The following is a 23,718-nucleotide window of genomic DNA, read 5'->3' as shown; positions in this document are numbered from 1 at the left end:
GATGTGGGGGTGAAGTGACAGCGGGAGCTGCCGCCGCCTGAAGGAGGGAGGAAGGGAGGGGCGAGCAGGCAGCGCCGGGCGCCCCGTCCTGCTCCGCTCCGCCCCGCCGAGCCCAGGGCTGCGGGCCCCCACAAGCAGCCGCTGCGGGAGGGAGGGTGGAAGATGTGCTGAGCCGGTCGCTGGAAAGGTGAGCAGGCGGCTGCGCGGGGGCGGCCGGCGAGCGACCCCGCCGCGGGCGGGCGGCCGGGACAGCGGCGCCGCTGGCGCTGTGCTCGGGGGGGGGGGGGGGCGGCGGCTCCCCTCCAAAAGCGAGGAGCCCGTCCGCTCCGAAACACCGTTTTATTGCGTTGTGCTTTGTGCTCTGTTGGCAGGGTGCGCAGTGGTTCCGGGGCCGCTGTCTTTGCCCCTGTCAGGAGGGATCCGCCGGCGCGGAGGGGGGATCGGTGCGCAGCGTAGCGCGGGCCGGGCCGCGGGGCGCCGCGACAGGTGCGGAGCGCGCGCCCGGCGCCGGCGCGCTCCTGCCGGCGGCTGCTGTGCGCTTCCCAAGTGGCGGGGAGGCATCGGCGGGCAGCAGGGTTTCGGGGGAGCAGCGCCGGGTGTCAGAGGTTCTCGCCTTCTCATCCGCCTTCCTGGGTTTGGAAGCCGCTTCGGAGGAAGCTGGAGGGAGCACCGAAGAAGTTGGAGAGCCAGACCTCACGCCAAAATGGAGTCTGTTGGTTCTTTGGAAGCTTCTAGTTGTGTTCTTCTTCCCTTTCTATCTTGTATGGTAATGCTTGGGACACAGAATAGCAGCAGAATCAAAATGCCTGCATTTGTTAAATGGAAGAATTAGTGAGTTGCTGCTCCATCGTACTGGCTTCGGAAGTGAAAAAAACAAGAGTGTGCGCAGCATTGCAGCTTGGCCATTGATACGGCACCTTGTCTGTGGTACATATGCCGGGCTTCCCGTTATGTGAGTAGTCTTTCAGAATCGAGCAAAGGGAGAAAAAAAATTCCTAATTCTTCCACCACCACCCCCGCCCTCGCTTTGTTCTGCTCAAAAGCAATATGTTCCAGTCGAGGCATGTCAATACAAGAGGCTAGCATTGGCATGCACAGGCAATCATTAGAATGAGTGTTATCTATATGTACTAATGGTTAACTGCTTTATGTAGTTTGGTTTGGAAGAGAGAACAGTAATAGCATCTCTGGGAAGAAAAGGATAGAGTATTAATCTGTTAGTAATGAAGAAAGGAAGCAGAATAATAGAAGCTGAAAGTTTACTCTGTGTCTTATTTACTTAGATGTTCAAATTTGGGTGGATCCTATTATCCTGTGTCTTTAGAGAGTGGCTAGCACAGTTGTGGGATCCTAGTTTTGGTTGCAAGTGGTTGAAGGTTGACTGACCACTGGCCATGATGCTAGAGTGATAAAAGTAGTGCTTATGGAGGTAACAGGAGGTTGCTTGGACTGCTGTCATTATTTCTGGGAAGATGTTTAAATGCATGCCTTTGCCTCCGTACTATTGCTGGCTAAGCAGGGGGTAAGTGATACAACAAGAAATGCATATAAAAGACCATTGAGGCTTCACAAAGCTGAAACAAAGTGACTGGTGAATTGCAATGTCAGAAGTCAGTTCAACAGATGAGTCTTTCTTCTGAATAAGCAAGTTAAGTATGAACCCATATATGTTTGTCCCTTCTAAGTGCTCTGTGGCATGTCCTAGTATGCGTTTCAAGCCAGAAAAAGTAGTCTCTCTTTCTATCAAAACTACATCTTTCTTTTTACAAACACTTGCTTTGTTCTTGTAAAACACTTAGGAGTCTGAGTTGTGACATATCTGCTAGGCTTTGGGGAGGGGGGTTGTTGTTGTTGTTTTTTTTTCCTTCGCCCTTTTGGGGGCTAGTAAAGAGCATGGCTGGCTGTCTTAGTTGTTGCAATGTTGTAGTCATTTGTTGTTTTCTTCTCTAATTGCCCCTGGCTGGAAAAAAAMCGTGTAGCTGAGCTCAGACACTTTTCATACTAGTCCATCCATTCTGTAAATTAGAATCTGTTTCTTTACTGAAGAGAGCATAATGAAATATTCTCTCATTTTATTTTTGTAAATGTAGAGTAGTATGAGTACTCATTAACATTGACATAACATTAGTACAGTAAATATAGCTGTTTGTGCTTCCTAGAAAACCTAAATAATATTTTAAAAGAATGTTTAACTTTTTTTTTAAACAGTGGTGGTGGCAGGATTGAAAGAATAGCTGATCAAGAGCCATACATTATCACAGATGTGAATGTACATCTGATTGGTTTAGTACCAAAAAACTTGAATTCCTTTTGTTTGTATCTTTCGTGTACTTCAAATACAGGTGGTATAATCATGTAAAATGCAGAAGTGCACATACATGTGTGTCCACAGAAAAATATATATATAATTATCAGCTTGAATTTAGTTTTGAGCAGTGTAACTGATAAAAATCCACTTTTTATAAACTTCTCTTCCAGAACTGCTCTTTCTCTTTCTGTTACAGTAACTTCCATATCTCTGCCGAGCAAGGAAAAAAAAATCTTTGTTGTGGTTAATCTGGGGCAACAGCCTTGCTGACTGGAGGAACAGCCTAGTTGACYAGCTGGCTGATGCCAGACAGACTGGGTAGCAGCTGAGATCTAGCTGCTTTTTCCACAGAGGGTCTGCTATTTTGGATCTCTTCATCTGGGTTAGTTCTGCAAATTTGTAAGAGCTTAATTATCTTTGAGATTTCTGGGCCACAGTCAGCCTTTGAAACAGCAGGTTCATTTGACCAAATTTATGAGTGGGGGAACAGATGGACATGTTTGCATAAAGCTTGTTTTCTTAGGAGACCAAACTGAAAAAACTCAATAACCTTGACTGCACTTGAAGCTGCAGAGGTTTGATTTCACTTGTGGTTCTTTCCAAGRGCTGAAGTGAAACAATTCAGTTTATCTATATATTCTCTTTTTCTATAAGAGTGTTTAAAGCTTATGTCTTTAAGTGCTATTTGAACTAAGTAACCATGAAGTAACCATGTTCCAGAGCGAGCATATAGTTTTTCAGTTATGTTGTTATAAGGTTTTGAGCTGGATTGTTTTCCCCAGATTATGAATTCCTCTGAGAGTTTAGGATATAAAAAAAGTCCTGAGCTAGGTGTGAGTGGTCAGGAATTAAAAAAAGTGTATCTGGATGTATACAGTAGATTTAGGACTATGTACTTTAGCATGTGCAAACAGTCAGGAGTATTTTAACATGAGTGGAACCATCTTTTCTTCACAGAAGAAACATGTATTAAAGGGTATGCCTTTGGAAAGCAGGAGCTCATATTTCTAGACAAGAGAGACTAGACTTTCATCTGAGAATTAAATGCCACATATCAACTTAAATTTCATCTCCTGCTGTGTGAGTGCATTTCCTGTTGGAATCTTTAATTATTTTCAATAGAAGATCTTAATGGGAGTGGTCAGTCAACTACAAAGGTAACTATTATTAACTAAGAGAGCAGAACTAAGAGGAGGACTTTTATCCATTGATAATACATCAGTGGTGGGAACAAGACAGGCATTAAATGTCTTTGCGTATAGACCTGGTCAAATAAGTCAACACTTCACAACTTGGATACTGAGGGCCTGAATCTAATATCTGAAGTATGAGGAAATTAATACAGTCTTCATGTATGTTCCTTGCAAAAGCAAGTTGATTTAAGCCTTTCCCTTGTAGAGGACTGTATATGACAGCAACATATTTCATTCTTAGAGTAAGCAGCGATCAGCTTAATTTTATTAATTTTATGATGCAACGAGACACTAGTTTTGGGAAAGTCTCCCTGTTGTATACTCTTACAAAATGACATAATAAAAGAGAGATCTTTTTGTATAAGAACTGTATGCTTCAATATATATCCCTGTCTTTGTATTAATGTATTGGGAAAGGTAAGACAAAGTGGAATCTCAGATAGGAGAATGAGTACAAATGTTCCAACCAAATGCCAGATCAAATAATTTCATTTTTCATCCCTTAGTTCTTACAGTAGAATCAATAAAATATGATAGTGGTTTTTTTTTTCTCTGTGACATACTGAAAATACACTGCTCTTCTGAGGTGACTGCATTTTTATGGTGGTAAAATGATTCCAGGGCATCCCTGTCCCACTTCACTGGGTAAACCAAATATAAACCTTGTTTTATCCAAACTGCTTGGAATAACTGCAGAGGAAGAAGTTTTATGTCACCCAGGGTGTATGTCCCTATACCAGAATTTATTTTTCTTACTTTTATTAAAATGATTTTAAAATTTGACTATGTTACTTTTCTTTGGCTTTACAGCGTTCATGGATAATATAACCTGCCCTTTTTCAGGACCACTTCACAGTTGCGCTGGTCTTTGCACAGTCGTGCATCCATTTCTGCACTAATGCCCCAGTGGTTCATCAGCAGCAATAGGCAAATAGGTCCARTTCTAACATATGATCTTCATTTCTCTTATTTTGACTGCTTTTTTGTGCCACCTCTTTGTTCTAGCAGTTATTCCAAAAGATTAAAAACCATATCAAAGTTACTTTGGCAACTGTTAGTTAGCCTATAAAATGTGCTACACAAGATACATTTTATTTTCTCTCTCTCTCTCTCTCTCTMTMTMTATATATATATACATAAATATATATATCTATAAATATAACTTTCTAAATATTCAATCATTTGCCTGTGTACCTCCTACAGAATTTCCATTTAAACATATGGCAAGCACATAACTGGTGAAACGATCCCACCACCTGTTGTTTTAAAATAGCACAGATGCTTATTAATGGTCCTTCCTTGATGCTGTTTATAGTACATGTTAAACCTCCCTTAAAATGCTGTGGATCATATTGGTAAAGGATATTATTACTTCAGCAGTAGCTTTAAAAATGGTTTCTGTTCAGCATCTCTACCTAGCTGTTGATCATTCATAGGTAGGAGGGAGGCAAACTTCATAGGAGAATCAAAGCTGTGATCCTCAGCGAGACACCCTTCAGTGAGTCCTGTACGAGGGTCTGCAATAGCTGACCAAACCAAAGGACTGCAAAAAGTATAAGTACACCCCTTCTCTGCATTAATAAGTCTTCATCTCCGGTGATGCAAACTCCTTTGGGCCAAGGCTCAAGAGGAGAATTTTCTCACTTCAAAGCAAGGGGAAATGAATAGCCACAGAACTTGAGCTTTGAGCAGCAGTGTCTCCATTCCCCCCCACCCCCATGGAAAAGTCAGTTCTAAACTGACTAAACTAAACTTATGTAAACAAGTGTTCCATCAATTCCATGTTTTATTTGTCCAATCTAATGAGTGACAGGTTCGCAGGTTTGCTTTCAAAGGATTTCCAGAGTTTTGCCTATTACTTCTGTCTGTAAATGTCTCGAATTCTTTTGAATGCCATTTTTTTTGTCTAACCTGGTCAAAGCAGAAATTAAAAATGCATTTCTGCTTTAAAATCATCTACCCACGGATGGACCAAATAAAGCTCATGATATTCATGACAGTTCCTATCCACCTTCACTTTACTGAGATATAAATTTAGGAGGGTGATCAGGGAAAACACACTGCCGCTCTCAAAATTCCCAGGGTGCTTGCTGAAGGCACACTACATCCTTGGTATTAGTATGTTGCTAGTGAATCCCAAGGAAACATTGTTATGCACTGAAAATATATGACAAAATAGGAACAAAGGATACAGCTTATTTTAAGTTTAGCAAAAACTCTTAGGAACTATTAGTGTGAGTTTCATTTTTTGGAAAGCTAATGGAATACAGCAGATATGGAGACCTTTTCTTTTTTCCCTGTGATGCTTGGCAGATGGCACAGACTGGTTGGGCTTAGTGTAGCAGGTAAATAAAAAGCAGTTGTTAACAGTAGAACACTGACAGCTGGATGTCAGCTCATACTGTATGGGATGGACATAAATCTCTTCCCATTTGGAAAAGCTATGTGGCATATCAGTTTAGACCTAGCCTGTAAGAATAGAAATCTGCTATAGGAGTAAGAACACTGGCAAAAATTCCCATAGAGGATGCTTAGAGAAGTGACACCAAAATTGGATACAAAATAATCTTTCTTTTGATACTGTCTCCCAGCTTCTGGAGCTCAGTATTATTTAGGAATTTCCAGAGCTTAATATGACATTTGCACCATTATATGTTATAGCAATGGGCAAGATGTCCTTGCTGAATGTGTTCAGTTGTTCTTTGCACKTATCTACTTTCTCAGCCTTCACAGTGGCCTTTGGCAGTTACATGATTCAGTGTATATGGAGTGTAAGAAAGTAAGTCTCTTAATTTTGCTTTAAATCTGTGTCTAATGATTTCATTGGGGACCCTTTTGATCGTCTTGTTGTGAGAAAGGTTGGAATGATCATTTCCTTTTCAGCTTCTCACTAGTCATGATTTCATAGATTTATCACATTCTTTTTTTCTTCAAGAACAGTCTTCCTTGGTCAATTTACTCTTTCATCATATAGGCTCTATTCCATAACTCTGAGTCTTTGACGCTTTTTTTACGTACCTTTTTTCCTACTAATTTATTTTTGATGTGTAGCAGTCAGAATTTAGGAACTCTGCTTAGTGGCATGATAATTTCTATTTCTACTCAGTTCCTTTCCTAATAATCTCTTACTGTGCAAATTCTTCTCAGTTGTCAATTGCATATTTCAACTGGGCTGACATCTTGCATCTGCAATAAGCTCATTGTAAGATCAGTACAGTAATATGTCTGCAGTGAGACTGGAAGGAGCAGGTGCCTTAGCAGGCATTAAAGTTGATAGCATGGTATCAAAAACATGCATCTTACAAATGTAAGACAGAACAAAATGCAGCATGGAGCCTTATAGAGCAAGAGAGATTCAGTCATAAAGCCTTCCTTTGTCTCATGTGTTTTAAAACAGTGGGATGATGGCAGCCTTATTGAGTTGGGCTAATGTTTGTGAGCTCAGACATGGCAAGCAGAAAATGAGAGAAAATAGGATTTGTTAATGCATAGAAGAATTGGAGCATGAGAAAAATACCAGAATTTAAAAGGCAGGCGTAATGTGAAATACTTCATAACAAAAACAAAGGGGAGAGGAAAAAAAAAAAGGAAAATAGCATCAAGCCTAAAAATAGACTGCTGCATTTTAAGTAACTGTTATTTGTAAGCTCTCGTGGAATCAAAGCATAAGAGATGTGAATGGAGTATGCATGAATATAGAAACTGTATGACTTGAGAAAGAGACATGGCTTATCAAAATTGATTACAACATGCCTTAAAAGCCTAAGGGCACCATTACTATTTGTCAGTGAAGTAAGCTAACTTTATCATATATTTGTTTATATACAGAGTGCTAATATTTACATTTAGTTCTTTTAAAAACAGGCACCAAAAGCTTTTCCAAACAGAATATTTATCCTGAATTGGGAGATGCCCTAGATTATCCTGAATAGCTAAAGGCCTTGAGATCCTTCTTTGATGTGTACAGCAGTCTGCGAGGAGTTCAGGTGTTGATCTGCTGAATGGCAGCTATAATATCAGGTAGTAAAGAATTGTGTAATGCCAGTGTCATTGACTCAGAGTGATAAAGTGCAAAAATAACACTACCACCTCCATGTCCTTTCAGAGTGCGATTTTTGTGGCTATATTAAGTGTGGTGCTACCAGGGCCTGGCTGGGCAATGCCAATATTTTCTTGAATTTTACAAATTTAAAAACACTGATAAATGGTGAAGACCAGGTATGTAGCCTCAACCAAGAGTGTTGTACACACCTGTTTCCCCCCTCCCAGCATTTCCAGGGCAAATAATGTCTGAATGGGTATTTACAGAAAATGAACATGATATCCCTGCACCCAGAGCAACACAGACATCATATAAGAAATTATAGGCATGCAGCATCATTTCCTCATTAAACTTTAGTATTCATTGCATAATGATGTAGCAAAAGACACTAAACAGACAAAGGCTTCTAATATATAGAAAGCTAATAATGAGGAATATGATTTCTTTAGTACATAAGAAAGGAGTTTCATGAAGATTCTTTGCATGGTGTGATGCAATGGTCAATTGTCACTCCAGAGGTGGATACTTTTCAATTGTATGCTCTTTTGCACATTTACACAGTTACCGTAGAGGCCAAAGATCGGGATGAAGCATTTCTGATATCTTCCTTTTCTCAGATACTGGGAAAATGTATTATTTCATATTATTTCACCTTTCATATTGGAAGATCTCAAAACACTTTACAGCACTTCCATTTTCTTTGACAATATTTTCAAGTAGGGAATGAAAGGTGTTATTTAAACATTGTCTTTCCACAGCTGTATAGCCCATAGGTCTGCAGATCAGGGAGTTTATGCTAATCTCCAGGAAAAAATACTGATTTCTAAAGACTGCTGCAGCACACTGAACCATGCTATTTCCATCCAAGCAGAAAATTCTCTTTTCTGTCACTTTCGTGCCTTGTAGAAGCAATTTTTGAAGGCCATTGATCCATTACAGGCTGTAGCTCTCTGCTTCTTAATCAGAATTTCTAGAGGGGAAACACCCTATGCGAATGCATTTTGTGTAAGTTTAGTAGATCCTCCAAGCCCAGTCTTCATTACCATTTCCTCTCTTCTGCCCTCCTCCTCTAACCTTCTTGGTCCAGCTGAGYCAAGCACTGGTACTCCTCTTGCAAGTCCTAAAATAAATAAATAAATATGTATTTTTACTAGGTTTTGGCAAGAAATGAGTTTTTTGAGTTTACAGTTGAGACTGTCTTGGTCGCACAGTATTTTATAAATGTTTTAACTACTCTCTCTTATACATCTATTTAGAGATTAATGGACTGCATACTTTAAACAAATGTATATGACTTCTTAAGTGAACTATAAGACAGAATTCTAGAAAGAAGAAAACTATTTTTAGCACTGCTCTGGAGACAGCATTCAAATGACTGCGTATCTTCTTGTGGTGGTAAGTTGCATTAATTTCCCACTGGAGTGGGAGGAAAAAAGAAAGTGTCACCAATGTGTCCAAGTTTCTGTGTGATTTGAGCTTATTACTGAGCTCTTTGTGTCTTTGTGCCATGAGTAGCATCTGACCACTTTGTTGTGGTCTCTAGACATGCTTTTGTCAAGTGGGCTCTTCTGTTTAGCTCCTCCTGAGATCAGAAACTTGCAATTGCCTGTGTCTCTGGGCTTAATAGTGATTCGTTATGCTCTCCTCTTAGGGCTTCTCTTCAGCGTCTTCTTTCATAATTCTATCCCTGTATGAAGTTTAGTGACAGGGTTTTTTGGTGTTTTGGAGCAGGTTTTGGTCCCCCCTGGAGAAATGGGTGTCAGCAGGGTGACAGTTGCAATCTATGCTTTAAATTAAACAGTGTCAGTGAATGTTGCTGGGCACTAGAACACTTTCATATATACTCTTAACTTGTTACCAAGCATTTTGGTACATTTTTGGCTTGTGTCAACTAATATTCTCCCAAATGAGTCCAGAATATGATTTGGGAATTTGTGTGGGCTAGGGACCATTTTTCAGTAGGCATTTTGGATATTGTTTAGAAAATAATCTCTCCTACTAGAAGGCTTTCAGTTTACCTGACTTCATATGGTTGCTGTTGAGTCATGGCAGATTTTCATCTAATTTGTCAGGTTCTTCTCTGTTCAAATTGATGAAAATAGTGAAAGGTTTCTGTACATCCTGTGAGATTTCTCCTTCAACTGCCATTCCTTCTGTGACATTTTTCTTAAACACTTAGTTAATCATATCTGCCCTTTGCCCTGTTGAAGAAATTGCAAATTCCTAACCGCCTTTCTAAAGTATTCCTGCTCTGTTCAAAGAACAGTAATTACAACAAAGTGTTCTAAATCATCTCTTCGTCTCTGGGCACATCTGAAGGCTTTCTCAAGAAAGGTTGATGTACTGAAATAATTCACGTGGCCTTCATAATTAACAGTTGCAAGGCTTTTCAATTGTTCTACTCTCTACATGTGTTTATTTTGTGTTCAGGTGTGATGTGAAGAGGAAAGAAGTCATTTTTACTGCCTCAGTTTTGTTGGTGGTAGAAAAGCTAGGAACTGTTRTTTATTCCTGACCTATGCAGCAGTACTTTTTATAAAGTAATTAACATTTCTGTAAGAGTGTCCAAAATATATTAGGCTTCTATCCTATTTTCACTGAGTGGTTGTCCCTCTTCTAAAGAGATTCTTGCCTAAGTAAGGACATAGACGGAGACAGGCTGGAAAGGATAGGATAAATAGAGGTGTCTAGATCAACTGTCACCAGAAGAATGGGAGAGCAGGTCTAGTTTTATTTGTACACGCTTATTGATTATTGGTGTGTCAGTTGTTTGTCCAGCGTTGTTTGCTTTTTGTTTTTGTTTTTTTTCCTCCTCCTCCACAAACAACTGCTTCTCAGCAGCACTGATGAACATGAGATCAGTGTGAGAGGAGAGGTGTTTCTGGGTTCTTTTAAAAAAGTCAGTAATAGCAAATTTTGAGTAACCAAAAGTAAAGGTAGCTGTGATCTCTACTCTGAAACTCTTTCCTTTCCTCTTCCTTCTTTTCAACATTTGTGTGTATTTGGATGGCTGTCAGGTGCTTCTATCTTAGTTTTGGCATAAACAGTTTTTTCAGATTGAGGAACAAAGGCTTGTATTTTTCCTTCAGGTTTGTACTTTGCTTTCCATCTAGCTTACTCATTTACATTTAAAATCTTACAGTTGACGTGGAGGCTATTTATATTGAATCCTGTTGATGTATTACTAAATGAAAAAGTATTCAGGGAGCCATGAAAGGATCCAGTAGGGCTAAATGGCAAAGTATAAGGGTTTATTCCATGCAGGAGCAGCCTTTGAAAGCTAAAAGCAAGCTAAAGAAAGAGGCACTAATTGTGGAAGTTAAAATGCAAAATGGAAATCAGAAGAGAAGATTCTTCAAATTCTCTCAGCTATTGAAAGCATTAATTAGAGGTCTTTAGTTTACAAGTGATACATATAAACAGAGATAGAAAAGAAGCCTGTTAAGGATAGAGTAAAGAGAGATCACTGAATGAAATGGCTGTTATGCACTTCCCCATAGTCAGCTGCCTATGGAAAAGGGTCTCTTTCCTTCTTCCCCCCACCCCAGGTGGTTTTAGACATATTTAATCAGAATTGTTGACCATTTAAGGGGATATGGATGACATCTGAGAATGAGACATAGATGAAGTCAGTCTCGATGTGCTTCTATAAATAGATTGCATGGAAGGCTTTTCTGAATGCTGGCTTGTTCGTACCTGAAAGGACTGACTGTTCACAAGTTTAGTTCAGGCCTTCTTCTCCAAGCACTGCTTATTGTTCAGAACCTAACCAAGGCAGAACATGGGTCATTTTCTCTGTGTGTCTCTCCTTCCCTATTCACTGACTGCTTCAAGAGCTTCTCACAGATCTTAATGAAAACACATTCTAATTTTTATAATCATTTGCTTGATTTCATCTGCAAAAAGCTGCACACTACTATAGCTGACAATAACCAGCTACTCTTAAAAGGACCTTGTGTCATCCGGTGAAAATCCTGTTGTTTTTGAACACCGGGAATAAGACAAGACTGCAATAAGCTCTAAACTGCACAGCTGAGTGCCTCACCATGTGCCCTTAGATTATCTGTAACACATCTACCTGGACTGTGCACAGAACCTTTCAACCTTATGAATTTAGATGTCCTTTCTATGGAAAACAGGATGGTGGACTTGGCATGCCTAGGTCTCATCCTGACATGTAAACAGGACAAATCTGCAAAGTAGTCATGGAGCATGCAACTTTTAATATTACCAGGATCTCTTTTTGGTCTCACTGATTGGTGTGTTTTGCTAGTTTTTTTGTTTGGTTGGTTTGTTTTGGGGGGGGGACAGGGAGGACTTTTTCTTTTTCCTCCCCTGCCCAGGCTGTTGTTGGCATTTCTCATCCTCGTCTCAAAATGACAGAAGCTACTATACCACCTGCAATGAGCAATTTTCCCACTTCTTTCTTTGCTGTAGCAGCTGCAGCAGGATCTATCAGACAGTATGGCTTAGCCTTAGCCTTGTGATGAAAATACATTTTGGGTACTAATTTCCATTTCTGCTGCTGCTTGGAAGAGGATGTGCTTGGTGCTTGCTCATCTACTCTGAGCTGAAGGAAAAATATATACTTATACAAGTGAGGCTTGGCTCAACATGGAAGTGTTCTGCCAGGTGCTTTGAAGAAGCTAAAATGGCTTTGCTGTGAGTAACCCATTTCAGAAAAAAAAAAAAGTAGTTTACCAACTTGTCATTCATAATCTTAACTATTTGAAGTGCCTTTCTGATGAGATACTTCATCTCATCAACTGAAATAATTTTATCTCCAAGCTTCTCAGGAAAAAAATTAGGTGAGGAAGGAGAATTTTTATCTCTAGAAGAGACTTCTTTTCCACAAGCCTTTGAGAAAGTCCATTTATTTCTATGGAACTTCTATGGCATTTTCCCGCTCTTCTAATGGGAGGGACATCTGTGGTGAATTTGCTAGTCTTTTTCTATAAGTCTGTATAGACAAGCTACCAAAAAGAATGGGATTTGTTTGTCCCATGTCATTGGGTACAACTTGCTCAAAAACACAGCCATGCCACTCAAATTTAAATGAAACGGTCCACCATTCCTTCTTCCATTCTTCTGTCCTCTTCAGTCACAATTATCTTGAAATACTGAAGAAATTTCAGAGTCAGGAGAAAGCTAATGTAATGCCTTTATTCCAAGAGGATAAATAGAATGACTTCAAATCACCAAGGTGTGTCAATTTGATATTAATCCCAGGTAAAATAGTAGGAAGAGCAATATTGCTATCAGTTGAAGTATTAAAGGACAGTACTATAGTTAATGCCAATCATTGGTGGTTAACAAAAAAGATACCTTGTCAGAGAGCCTGACATGCTAGCTTTATATATTTAGGAGATTGCTCATTTGAATAAAGGTAAAAAACTTGATATTACGCTTCACAAAGTGGAAAAACTAAAACAATACCTTATCATACCTGCCAGCTCCAACACCTCTTGTACATAGTGTGCCAGGTTTGCATGTTAGTCCCAGATCCCGGGCAACACGGTGGTGGATGGTTACAGCAGAATGTATGACGTGTTGAGTTCACACTTATGCCATACTCAGTGGAACTCTTTTGTAGCTGTCATATATGTGAGATGAATGTCTTCCCCAACAAGTCCATTGTAGTGTTTAGGTCAGTTCTGACCCAGGATTTAAGTAGCTGCTTCTGGGACCACTATGAAAAGATTTCTGAAAGATGGAGTAGTTGCAAGACTCTGTATCAGCTCTGAAAATACCGAAACATGTCTACTGACTAATGGGTTGTTTTCCCCTTCTCGCTCAATCCCTGCAATGCTCTGCAATTCTGGTGGGTGTACCCTTACCCTCCTCTCCCCTCCCTGCCCTCCCCCGGGGAAAAGCTGTTTCTACAGCAGAAACAGAATTTGCTAGCACTCTAAAGAGCTGTGAATAGCTGGAGAGCTACAAAATTTTGTATGCTTTCCATATTTATTCTACTGATGGAAAAACTTGTTTTCCTAGTGATAATTTATCTTGACACGCAACCATTCAATTTTTCTCAAAATAAAATTTGCTTTTCTTTGATTTCGAAGTGAAGTCTACTTGTTCACAAGTGTTGGTATTCAGGATTTTGTTGAAGTATAGCAAATATATCAACAGTGCCTTAAAATACCTCTTCCTAAGGCTCACAAAGTGCATTTGATTGTTAGATGGTTTCAAAGACAGTCCAAAGAGAGGATTAAGAGACCTCTCAGGCCATCTTAAAGGCCTCTGTGATCATTGCTGCTTTGTCTGTTCATATGTAATGCAGACAACATTTTTCCAAGTGTGTTTGGCTGCTACCTTGCAAAGGCAGTGAAAAGTCTTTGCAGCCTTCTGTCAGTAATTTCACAGAGGCATTAAGCTTTTAAAAAAGCTAGGGAGAAGGACTGTAGGTTATTGGGGTCCTGACAAAGCTTCTGAAAATCCATTTTGAAACCACTTTTTTCTGTTTTTCCTGTGATGTTCAAGACTTCTTTCTAGTTAAAGGGTACTTAGGCAATAGAATAAGCAAACTTCTTTGGTTCCTTGTAGAAATGTTGTTGAAATTTGGCCTTCGTGAACCTATTTGTCTTCATATTCATTGTAAACTCACGTATTAAATACATCAAAAATATGACTTTCTTGGTCAGAAAACTATGAAACTGTTGAAACATTGAAGCTGCACTTTTTTTTTCCTGTATGACTCATCACTTTCCTTGCCTCATCTAAATGTTTTACACCTCATGAATCCCTTGTGATTACGTTGTGTGTCTTGGTTCTTTCTATTCTGTCTATATTAGACAATATGAACTTTTGTTTCATTTCTCTGTTTGCATTTTGAACTTTGGTACAGGCTGTTCTCCACTGCAGCTCCTTATTCCATCTACAATAGGGTAAGATCCTTTCAGACATCAGCATGTTGCTTAAAGCTCAAGAGGGGGGGCTTAATGTCACGCCATCTTCCCTGCTTCTCTTGTGATAAATAAAATAAGGACTTAACTGCTGTGAAACCAGAAGACTGCCAGCTGTGCTGTATGCATGGTGTCTAGTAGCATGAAGAGAGCAACCTCTTGTATAAGTTGCAGGTAGAGGATCCTGACTGGCTGTTTGAAATTAATTATTGAAAATGCCATGAGAGACAAGATGAAAAGAGACAAGCACCAGCAATTATGATGAGTAAGATCTTTCAAAGAGTCTCTCAGAAGCAGCTTAAAAAAAAAAAAMCTCAAAAATTGAGATGTGTGTTGTTTTGTTTTGTTGTTGTTTGTTTTTTAGAGCTGTGACCAGAACTCTTTATGAGAAGCACCTTTGTAGGATCCTTTGTTTTCAGCCTTTAGCTGTCCCACCTTATTCTTCTCCTTTTTTACCCCTCTCCTTGCTCTTTTTTTTCTCTCAAAGAACTGAGATGAAAGTCAGCTCCATGCCCTGGACTGTAGGTCTGAATGACTGCTTCATATTATCCACCTATTGCCTATTTTCTAGCTTTTTAAACAAATTTATTTTTACATCTATGCATATATACATGCATGCACACACACACGCGTGTGCGCATGCGCTTTAAAACTTCAAAACTGCAGTGTACAAATGAGGAATCCTCACTGCAGAAATGCCTCTTATGTAGCTTTTTCTGGATGCTGCTAACAGATGGAATTTTTTTTTCCTCACTACTCAAATCATCATAAACAATATTTGACACTACTTAAAACAGTATCTTAGTTCAATGCCTGTTTGCCTTGTGTATTTCTAAGGTTGGCCAGTTCAATGGAGATCATCATTCTGTCTCTTGTAGTACACTACCCAGCTTGCAGATAAGATGTATAAGACTTTCTTAGAGAGAATATATGTATGTGTTAGTAGCAAAATGCATAGCAGTGCTTCTCTTTCATTTATCATCAAGCTCAAGGTCAAGTGTGTGTGTTACTGCAAATTCAGGAGTTAAATATGCAAACCCTCATCTTCTCTTGAGAAATTAGTTTTTGACTCTATGGGTAGAATCTAATGAGAATCTTCTCCAGTAAAATTAATTAAAGCTGGTGTCCTGAGAAAATGTAGAAAGCTTTCCATTAATTTTGTTTCAGAATATACTTCTACTTTTTGCAACCTTAATTAATCAAATGTTAGTGGTTACTCAATCTGTAGCACTGTTTTGGGCTTAAAAATATCAAGGGGCATGTTTCTAACTGAATGTTGGGATCCGGGGAGAGGAGCACTAGGCACTGGTCCTCTTTTCCAAAGGAGGAGGAGTCAGTAGACTCTGAATTCTGAGCAGCAGTAGGAGAAAGAGGTAAAGGACAATTTGTCCTTCAGGACAAGAAATGGCAGCAGAAGGCAGGCAGCAAAATAATTAACAAGTATTCCTCCAGAAGAGGAGGTAGCCTTTACAGTGCCTAATTACAAAGACAAACCCTAATTTAAAACACGCTGTCTTGATCTCACAGTTGGATATTTCAGTGCCTGGTTCATGCAGGCAGTCTGAATACTTAAGTTTTAGGACTGAAAAGATATCTAGGTAGTCTCTGCCTGAGATCACAAGCTGAGAGGGCAGATTGCCTTGTGGATAGCTGGAACTCTCATCCTTTGTAGATGAGTGTTGTAGATTGCTCCTTTGTAGAGTAGTGGCTTTGCACTCTCATGTTAACATTTTGAATTGCACAATACAAAGTGCATAATATTGATATAAAGGTGATTTAAAAAAAGTTATAAAAAGTGATGTAAAGGTGTATCAATTTCAGTCYAAATCTGGGCTGCGATCCTCCAGCAAATAGAGAGCTAAAATCTGATTTTATAAGCACTGTGCAGATGTGGTTAAAAGGAATGTACCTGGTTATTTAGCGTATGTATTGGGAGCAAACATGTCTAGAGCAGGCCAAGCTAATGTCAGGAAAACATGCTGCCAAGACTCAGTTAATCAACCAGTACCCTTTGCATCTTTCATGAGACTAGGCTCTTGATCCAAGAAAACATTTGGGAACTAGATACACCTTTTAGGAGACTGAATTCAAGACCACCATCTTGCCTATTTCACTTAAGACTGCTGGCTAGACTGTGCGTATCCATGTGTATCATGTGTCTCCCACCTAAGACTGTTTATGATCCAGCAACTAGGAATCTGTGAGCCTAAACTCGCTAAAGAATATGAGGTAGCAGTATCCCCTTGCAGTTATAAAGGCTAATTGAAAGCTGGGCTGCATTAGCAAAAAGTGTAAAGCCAGCAGGTCAGCACAAGTGGTTATTTCCTTCTGCTTCACATCTGCAGTGCTGTAACTGGTTTTGGACCCCTGGGTACAAGGGCGATACTGATACGTTGAGTCTAGTGGAAGCTGCTAACCTGGTTAGGGGTCTGGAGCACATGATGTACCAGGAAGGGCTGAGCGAGTCCCTCACCACTGACCGTAGTGGTTTTTTTGAAGAGATTGCTTCTGTTTTCCTTATGCTGCCGTGCTATGTAAAATGAAACCAACAATAAGACAATGGGATCCCCAAAAAGAAATACCCTATTTAAGTGCTAATGAGTTTGCTGTTTTATGTACTTTACCCTGATGCAGAAAAATAAAGATCTGTGGCAACAATCATTGCAAACTAGACCTCTTCTATCAGATCCACTCACGTACAAGATCGCTCAAGTAAAGCCCCATTGCAGGCTGGAATCTAAAGCAACCCCAAGAAGTAAATTAGATTAATCTGAATACAGTTAATAACTGTAGCAGTCAGACTGTACTGGTCTGACACTGGACAAGGAACAATAAAAATCAAGCAAAGAGTGCAGAAGTTGGCACAAAAATAAATGATTTTTTTTGTGTGTTTTATTGTGAATCTTGCCAACACTGTTCTAGGAGACTGTGTAACTTCCTCTCCTGAGGGGGATTCATTTTAAACAACAGCCAAAGGCTTTCTGCACAGGCTTGTCAAGGAAAGCTCGTGAAAAATACCCATTTTCTTCAACGTGAGCCTATCTAAGAATCAGAAAAGAAAGCATATTTGCCAGTACTATATCCATAGTATCGTGACACAAAGTAGTTGCTTTATACAGAGCACAGGTTTTTAAAGTAAAATAGTGCAGTATGACTAGTCTATACTTTGCTGTTACATATTTAAAAATTCTTGCTTTCTTCTAACAAAATTAGTATACGATAGTAACTTGCAGCTTCTATGTTGACGTATTAAATATGTTAACCATAATCAACGCAATATTTTTTGAGACTTCCTCACAGCAAATAGAAATCACCTTGAAATAGTCTTTGTGTGTGTGTCTTAAGGAAGAAGACATTTAGCCTTGTAATAGTGTACTGACAGAGCTGACTTAAAGCTACTTGTTCTAAATGTACCTTATCAGCCTTTTTTTCTTTTTTTTTTCTTTTTTTCTTTTTTCTTTTTTCTTTTTTCTTTTTTTCTTTTTTCTTTTTTCTTTTTTTCTTTTTTTCTTTTTTTTTTCCTCAGAGCCTTCTCTGTATATAGTATCAGGCATGGTTCTGCCTCTAGAACTCCTCTGCATTATTGCTTTTGTTTTCAGGTGCCCAAGATTAATAGGTTTTGTCTTCTACCTCTTCCAAATATAAGGCTGAGCAGAGCAAAAATTGACTAGAAATGGTAGGGGTTAGCTCTGAAATAACTGATGACTACTGCAAGTTGCGTTTAAAAGGTATAATGCAGCTTTGTAGAAACTTTATGCAGTAATATTAAAGCTGAGTGCATTTGATTACATGCTTAATAATCAGACTGAAACAGTTTGCTTTTGTTGGCAACTTGATCACTGTCTATATTTACTCAAATCAGAGGTGGCRGTTGGTTTTGTTTAGCTTACCTGAGTTTTGTTTTGTTTTTGTTTCTTTACTAATTAATTGGAAAGCCAACTGAAAACGTCTCAAACAGGCTTTATTTGTTAAAAGTATTTGTTTAGGGTATGTGTATGATGAATGTGAGAGGTGTACATTTTCTGCGTGGGGTGTGTGTGTGGTTTTTGTTTGTTTGTTTTGTTTAACAACCAAACATATATTCCTAAACTAAATATGGTGGCTGCCTTTGTATTTGTGCTACTGTTGTTGTCATGAGGATGGCATACCTCTTGATTATTTTTAATCCTATGGTCTAATAATATCTTGTTAGGACTGTCAGCTTCAGGGAATCTGAACACCTTTATACTCACATACTCTATGCAGTAATATCTTTAAAAAAATCCTTCTGTTTTTTCTTTTTGAAGTTTTTGTGAAAACTTAATGAAATTTGCTTTCATGTTCTGTTGAGCCCATTAGCTTTGATAGCCCCTTAAACAGTATAATGAGGTTTGCCAAACAGGAGAGTAATTTACCCAAAATAGCTTTAACAGACCTAAGAAATCACCATGTTATGTAATGTGGAGTTTCAAGCAAATAGCAAAATTCCCATTGAGTTTACAGATGCTATGTTGCCTCAGTTGGTATGAGTTGAATGGGTAAAAGACTTGTAGTGATTGCTAAAGAACATCTTGGTGCATGCAAGATCATTGCTGTCTGGACACAAATGCATTATTCCAGTAATGACATCACGTAAAATAGCTCCATGGAAAGGAGGGCACACATGTCAAGACGTGTGAATTCAGCAGTGCTTCACATAGAAGTGAAGCATGCAGTGTGTGAGCCTTCATAGTTTCCATTTCACCTAGTCTTCCAGACTCGATTCCCTCCCCTGCCCCCACGCATACACTTTCTGTTTGGGGTATTTTAACTTTTGTTTAAAAATTTAATTTAAAAAGTAATTTAAAATATTTAAAATTTTCATTATTTTAATATTTAAGTGTTGATATCTTAATAATCCCTGTAGGGGGCTGAGGAAGAAGAGTAGCAAAATACAGAAGGGGGGAAAAATTCCCTGATTCTGAAAGTCAAACTTAGATATTCCTGAGAAAGGGTTAATACACAAATTGGGGGGGGGAGTATTTTGGAAAGAAAGTGTTGTTGTGGTGGTAGTGTTTTTTGTGTTGTTTTTTGTTGTTGTTGTTGTTGTTTTTTATCAACTTCAACAGGTCTTGAAGTTTGTACCACATCTTCAATTTTCATGGTTAGTATCCTACACTTCAAAATTACATTAAACCAGTCTTTCAGAAGTGATAAGAGGCTTTGATTGGCCAGTTTGAGCACTTACCTAAGATACTTCTTAAAAGGTTTCATATTAATTTCTGAAGCATGAGATCGTTTATAGTATCTCATGCTCATCATTTTGAACTGAAAATATGAGGCTTTATATACTGTGTTCATCTGAACTGGCACGCTACTTGCATATGTGTCTTTTTTCCCTATTGCTCTTGTGAAGCATTCACTTGTAAAACAAGCTAATCAACGCTTAAGTTAACCCGCAAGCAAACATGCCATCTCTTGCAATATGCCTGCAACCTTGGCAGTTCTTTCTCTACTGACAGGTATTAATTGAACTGGATAATATGGTGTGATTTTTAAAAAAAAGAATTCATAATTCTGTTACTATAGTGAATGCTTTCTTGGAAGCAGCCTATAGGCTTGAAAAGCCAGTATATATTCCTCCTCCACCTTTCACAGTATAAAAACCTAAAAATGTCAAGGCTAATCTCAACTTTCAGTTATTTAAAATAACAGGAAAGATTCCTGGTCCTCTCCCTAAAGCAAAAGCTTCAGTCTTGGAAAAAACATGTAGCTTTTAGTGTCTATAAATATCATGCTTATAAGGCTCATGATCTTTGAGAGCACTGAGATCTTGGTCTGAGATGGTGACTGGTGAGTAGGGATTAGTGCCTTGTAATCTGTCGCTCATGGTATTTACATACTTGCCCCAGCCTTCGCTTGGAATGATGCTGTCGCACATCAGCTGTGTGTTATCAGGGACATGTAACAAATGAGATCGCTGGGGGCCTGTGATTTCCCACTCTGAGATGGAAAGAAAGTGTCAGAAGGGTACTCTTGGCAAGTCAGTGAAGTTTAAGGAAGATGCTGGAAATAGTAAGCCCTTCTTGTGGTCATTTATTTATATCTGCAGAATATCTTGTGATAAATAGAAATTTTGTGGGGGGTTTTTTAAGCTAATTATTTTAGGTACCAAAAGATCATTTTTACAAAGAGACGAACATTTGGAATAAGAGGCAGTTCTTGTACACCGCATACCGAAATAAAATTCTAATCCCACAGACTCTACTGGTAAATATGTCTAGATACAAGTGGTTAGGCAGGTGGAGTGAATATATAACTGTACCCATCTAAGAAGATACAGCTATGTATATTTATATTGTTAGATGAGGTTATTTTGAAAGGTTCCTGACCCTGGACACTCACTTATTCCTTTTCTGTACTCCTCAGTTCATTGAATCATTCATCATTTGTGGCCATGCTGTTGGCCAAATTTATGAAATGATCCAACTTAAAGAGAACAGTAAGATTAGTTTTCTTCCATCTGTTTTTAAACTTGGGTTAAGTGGCTAGGGATGGGGACCTTGTGAGCTGGTACTGACACTTCAAAAAAGGTCTCTGGAACTGTGTTTTCCACTCTTTCACCATTGCTCTGTGGGGAATAGCTGGACACAGAAGTCTCTCCTATCCATGGACAGTAATCGCTATCAGCCAGCAGGCTGAACACATACATAGGCTATTAATATGCAGATCAGGGAGAGAAGAACGGTATGAGAAGAATTACAATTACCCTTTGTCTCTTAACAGCAGGTGGAAGGCTCCCCTTAGTCATGATTCTTCAGTTTCTTTTTCTAACTTTGATATAGTGCTGCATATTATCAGGGAGAGGTAGGTGGAATCAAGAAATCATTCTCTGTTCCACTTACATGAGTGAAAATTGTTGGTTGGGGATGTATGCACGACAGTTTTTCTGCAGTCCAGTCAACTCTTTTGAAGGGCCAGCATGACTCTCGGCCCTGGTGAGAGTGAAGGGAGAGGGAGTGTTACTAACAACATTATGAGCAAAAGTAGAGGGGAGGAAAAAAAGGCAAAAAGAGAAGCACACCTTATGTGAAGTCAGTAAAAATTTTAAGAGCCTAATCAAAGTACAAGAAATGGTTATTGTTAGTTCAGATACAATAATACTGGCACTTGCCCATATTGATACAGAAAAGCCTTGATAATACAGTTAATATTGTTGTATAGAAAACCTTCCTTGTATCTGCTCTTTTCTCTGGTGTTATGTACCTTCGCATGTTCATCTGGGTCCTGAGATGGTGGACTGTTTTAGTCGAGATGGGGGAGAGGCTTACAGCTAGCTGTCAGCATCCTGGGGTCTTTGCTGGGAGGAATAACGGTAATAATGGGTGTTTCCTTTCCCTCTTCGCCAGGAGGCAATTGAAGTTGGTTGTTTCTTCCTCCACAGTCTTAGAGCCCACCTAGGTGTTTATATGTTTTCTAACCACAGTCTGCTTATATATTCTTTATTGGTTCCCAATTACTCAGTTTTTCTATTCTCTTTATTTCTAAAGCTAGTTTTACCTGAACAGTGCAAGGCTACACTGCTGTAGTAACCATGGATTGACCAATATGAATGGTGTTTACAGCCTGGGAATCTGTGGTGTCATCCTGTGTCTGCACTCTTCTTCTACACTGCATTTAATTCTGGAGTCACAGAAAGTTCACTCAACACAGAATAGTTACTTGTTATCACTATGAACTAAATCAAAACAAATTCAGGCAATATTTGCCTATAAATGGACAATTGCTATCACAGCTAACTCGCTAAAGTTGTTCTCTGGTAGCCTAGATCACATCACTGAATCTTTCTGAGAGACCACTCTTTTTCTTTTTTTTTTTCATTTTAGCGTGAGACTTCCTTCTGTGTTTTTCCTGTAGTCATTTGCATCAGATATTAAAAAGTTTATCAAATCAGAATGGCAGTAACTTTCCATCACTTTCTTTGGATAAACTATTTGCATGAAATATGAAGCAGTGTACAAATGAGTCTAGGAATAGTGAAGCATGACTAGCAAAATGGATGTATGATCAGTGTCAAAGTTCATATGCACTGACTTCTACACAATGCTTAATGTTCTATACGTTCATATACTTCTGCAGTCCTGGTTCTCTTGCTAGTCCTGGACTTTGCAGCCCAAATAATTGTAACATATTATTTGATTTCCAACTTCACTTTTGCAAGAAGGCGATAAATTTATGTGCATCTTCCTCTTGTCTTATGAGGAGACTGGACAATCAACACTGCCATATTATCATCAGCTTGAGCCTTGTGGTGGTAGCAGACAGTAGGTGAATGCTCTCCRGTGGGCAGAGGATGTCAGTCTCGTGTTCTGTTTGGGGACTGCCAAGGAGCATATGACCTAACTCTGACAGAAGCTCCTGCCCACAGAAGGTGGTTGCCCTTTGGAAAGAGTTGCAAGCTACTGCAAAGTCAAAGAACTCAAGTCTGTATGTAAGCTGATAACTTCTAATGCTTTTTTTCCACTCATCTTCTCTTTCAGCGTGCAGTAGGTACAAGCAAAGCCAAGCTTGTATGTGCAGTATGTACAAGCAGAAAGAAAATTCTGTGAGATACTGCATCCCTGAGTCTTCCTATACTTATATGTTTAATTGTGCAGTTTACATGGCATAGCTTCTCTAAATCTAACCTTAATTAGATTTGATGAACTTGTGGGTGGCTTTTTTGTTTGGTTGGTTTTTTAGAATTTCAGTTCTTGTTGACCAAAAATCCTTTATGGGGAAACTTTTGCAATAAGTTTTCTTTATCTATGCAAAGGTGCTTTCTTTCCCCTCCCTCCCTCCCTGCCCCCCCCAGCATTCTGAGAACAAATGAAGGAGTAGAAAAATTCCAGATGGAAAGTGAATCTACCCCAGTGTGTTGGAGGAAAAGACGGTAAGGAAGAGGCTGCTGATATAAAACCAACCAGGAGAGAATGCAGTGTTCCTAGTGGCTGAATCTATGTATGGGGAAAACAAAACAAAACAAAAAACCTACACTATTTATAGCTCCTTCTACATTGTAACCAGGGTAGCAGGTACCTAGAGAGCAGTGAGCTGCATGAACAGTTGTTAGAAGCTTAGTTTTCAGATTAAGTCTAAGGCTTGTCATCACCTATGGAAGTTTATGCAAGTTGTTTGTGATTCCTTCAAAGATGGATTTGGCCTTCTGTTGTTTTTCTTGTTAAGATGTTTGTTATTGGATACTGTTTTCTTTAGGATAGATGCTGCCTCTCCCAGACAGGCTCTTATCCTTTAAAATGTAGACACTCAATT

At 39.1% G+C, this 23,718-nt stretch overlaps 1 protein-coding gene across 1 annotated transcript in view; it reads left to right on the top strand.

Moving 5' to 3' along the window:
• Window positions 1-177: 177 nt before the first annotated feature.
• The window catches only part of PKIA (cAMP-dependent protein kinase inhibitor alpha), a 42,784-nt gene continuing 19,243 nt past the window's right edge, over window positions 178-23,718 (top strand). Inside the window, exon 1 of the mRNA XM_026082513.1 lies at window positions 178-187. The gene's annotated coding sequence lies outside the window, so the exon portion shown is untranslated. The remainder of the gene's footprint in view (window positions 188-23,718) is intronic.

This window comes from Apteryx rowi, unplaced genomic scaffold (assembly GCF_003343035.1).
Source record: "Apteryx rowi isolate R43461 unplaced genomic scaffold, aptRow1 scaffold_58, whole genome shotgun sequence".
NCBI classification, from domain to species: Eukaryota; Metazoa; Chordata; class Aves; order Apterygiformes; family Apterygidae; genus Apteryx; species Apteryx rowi.
The sequence above is the reverse complement of the archived record's forward strand: the minus strand, read 5'-3'. Positions and strand labels throughout refer to the sequence as shown.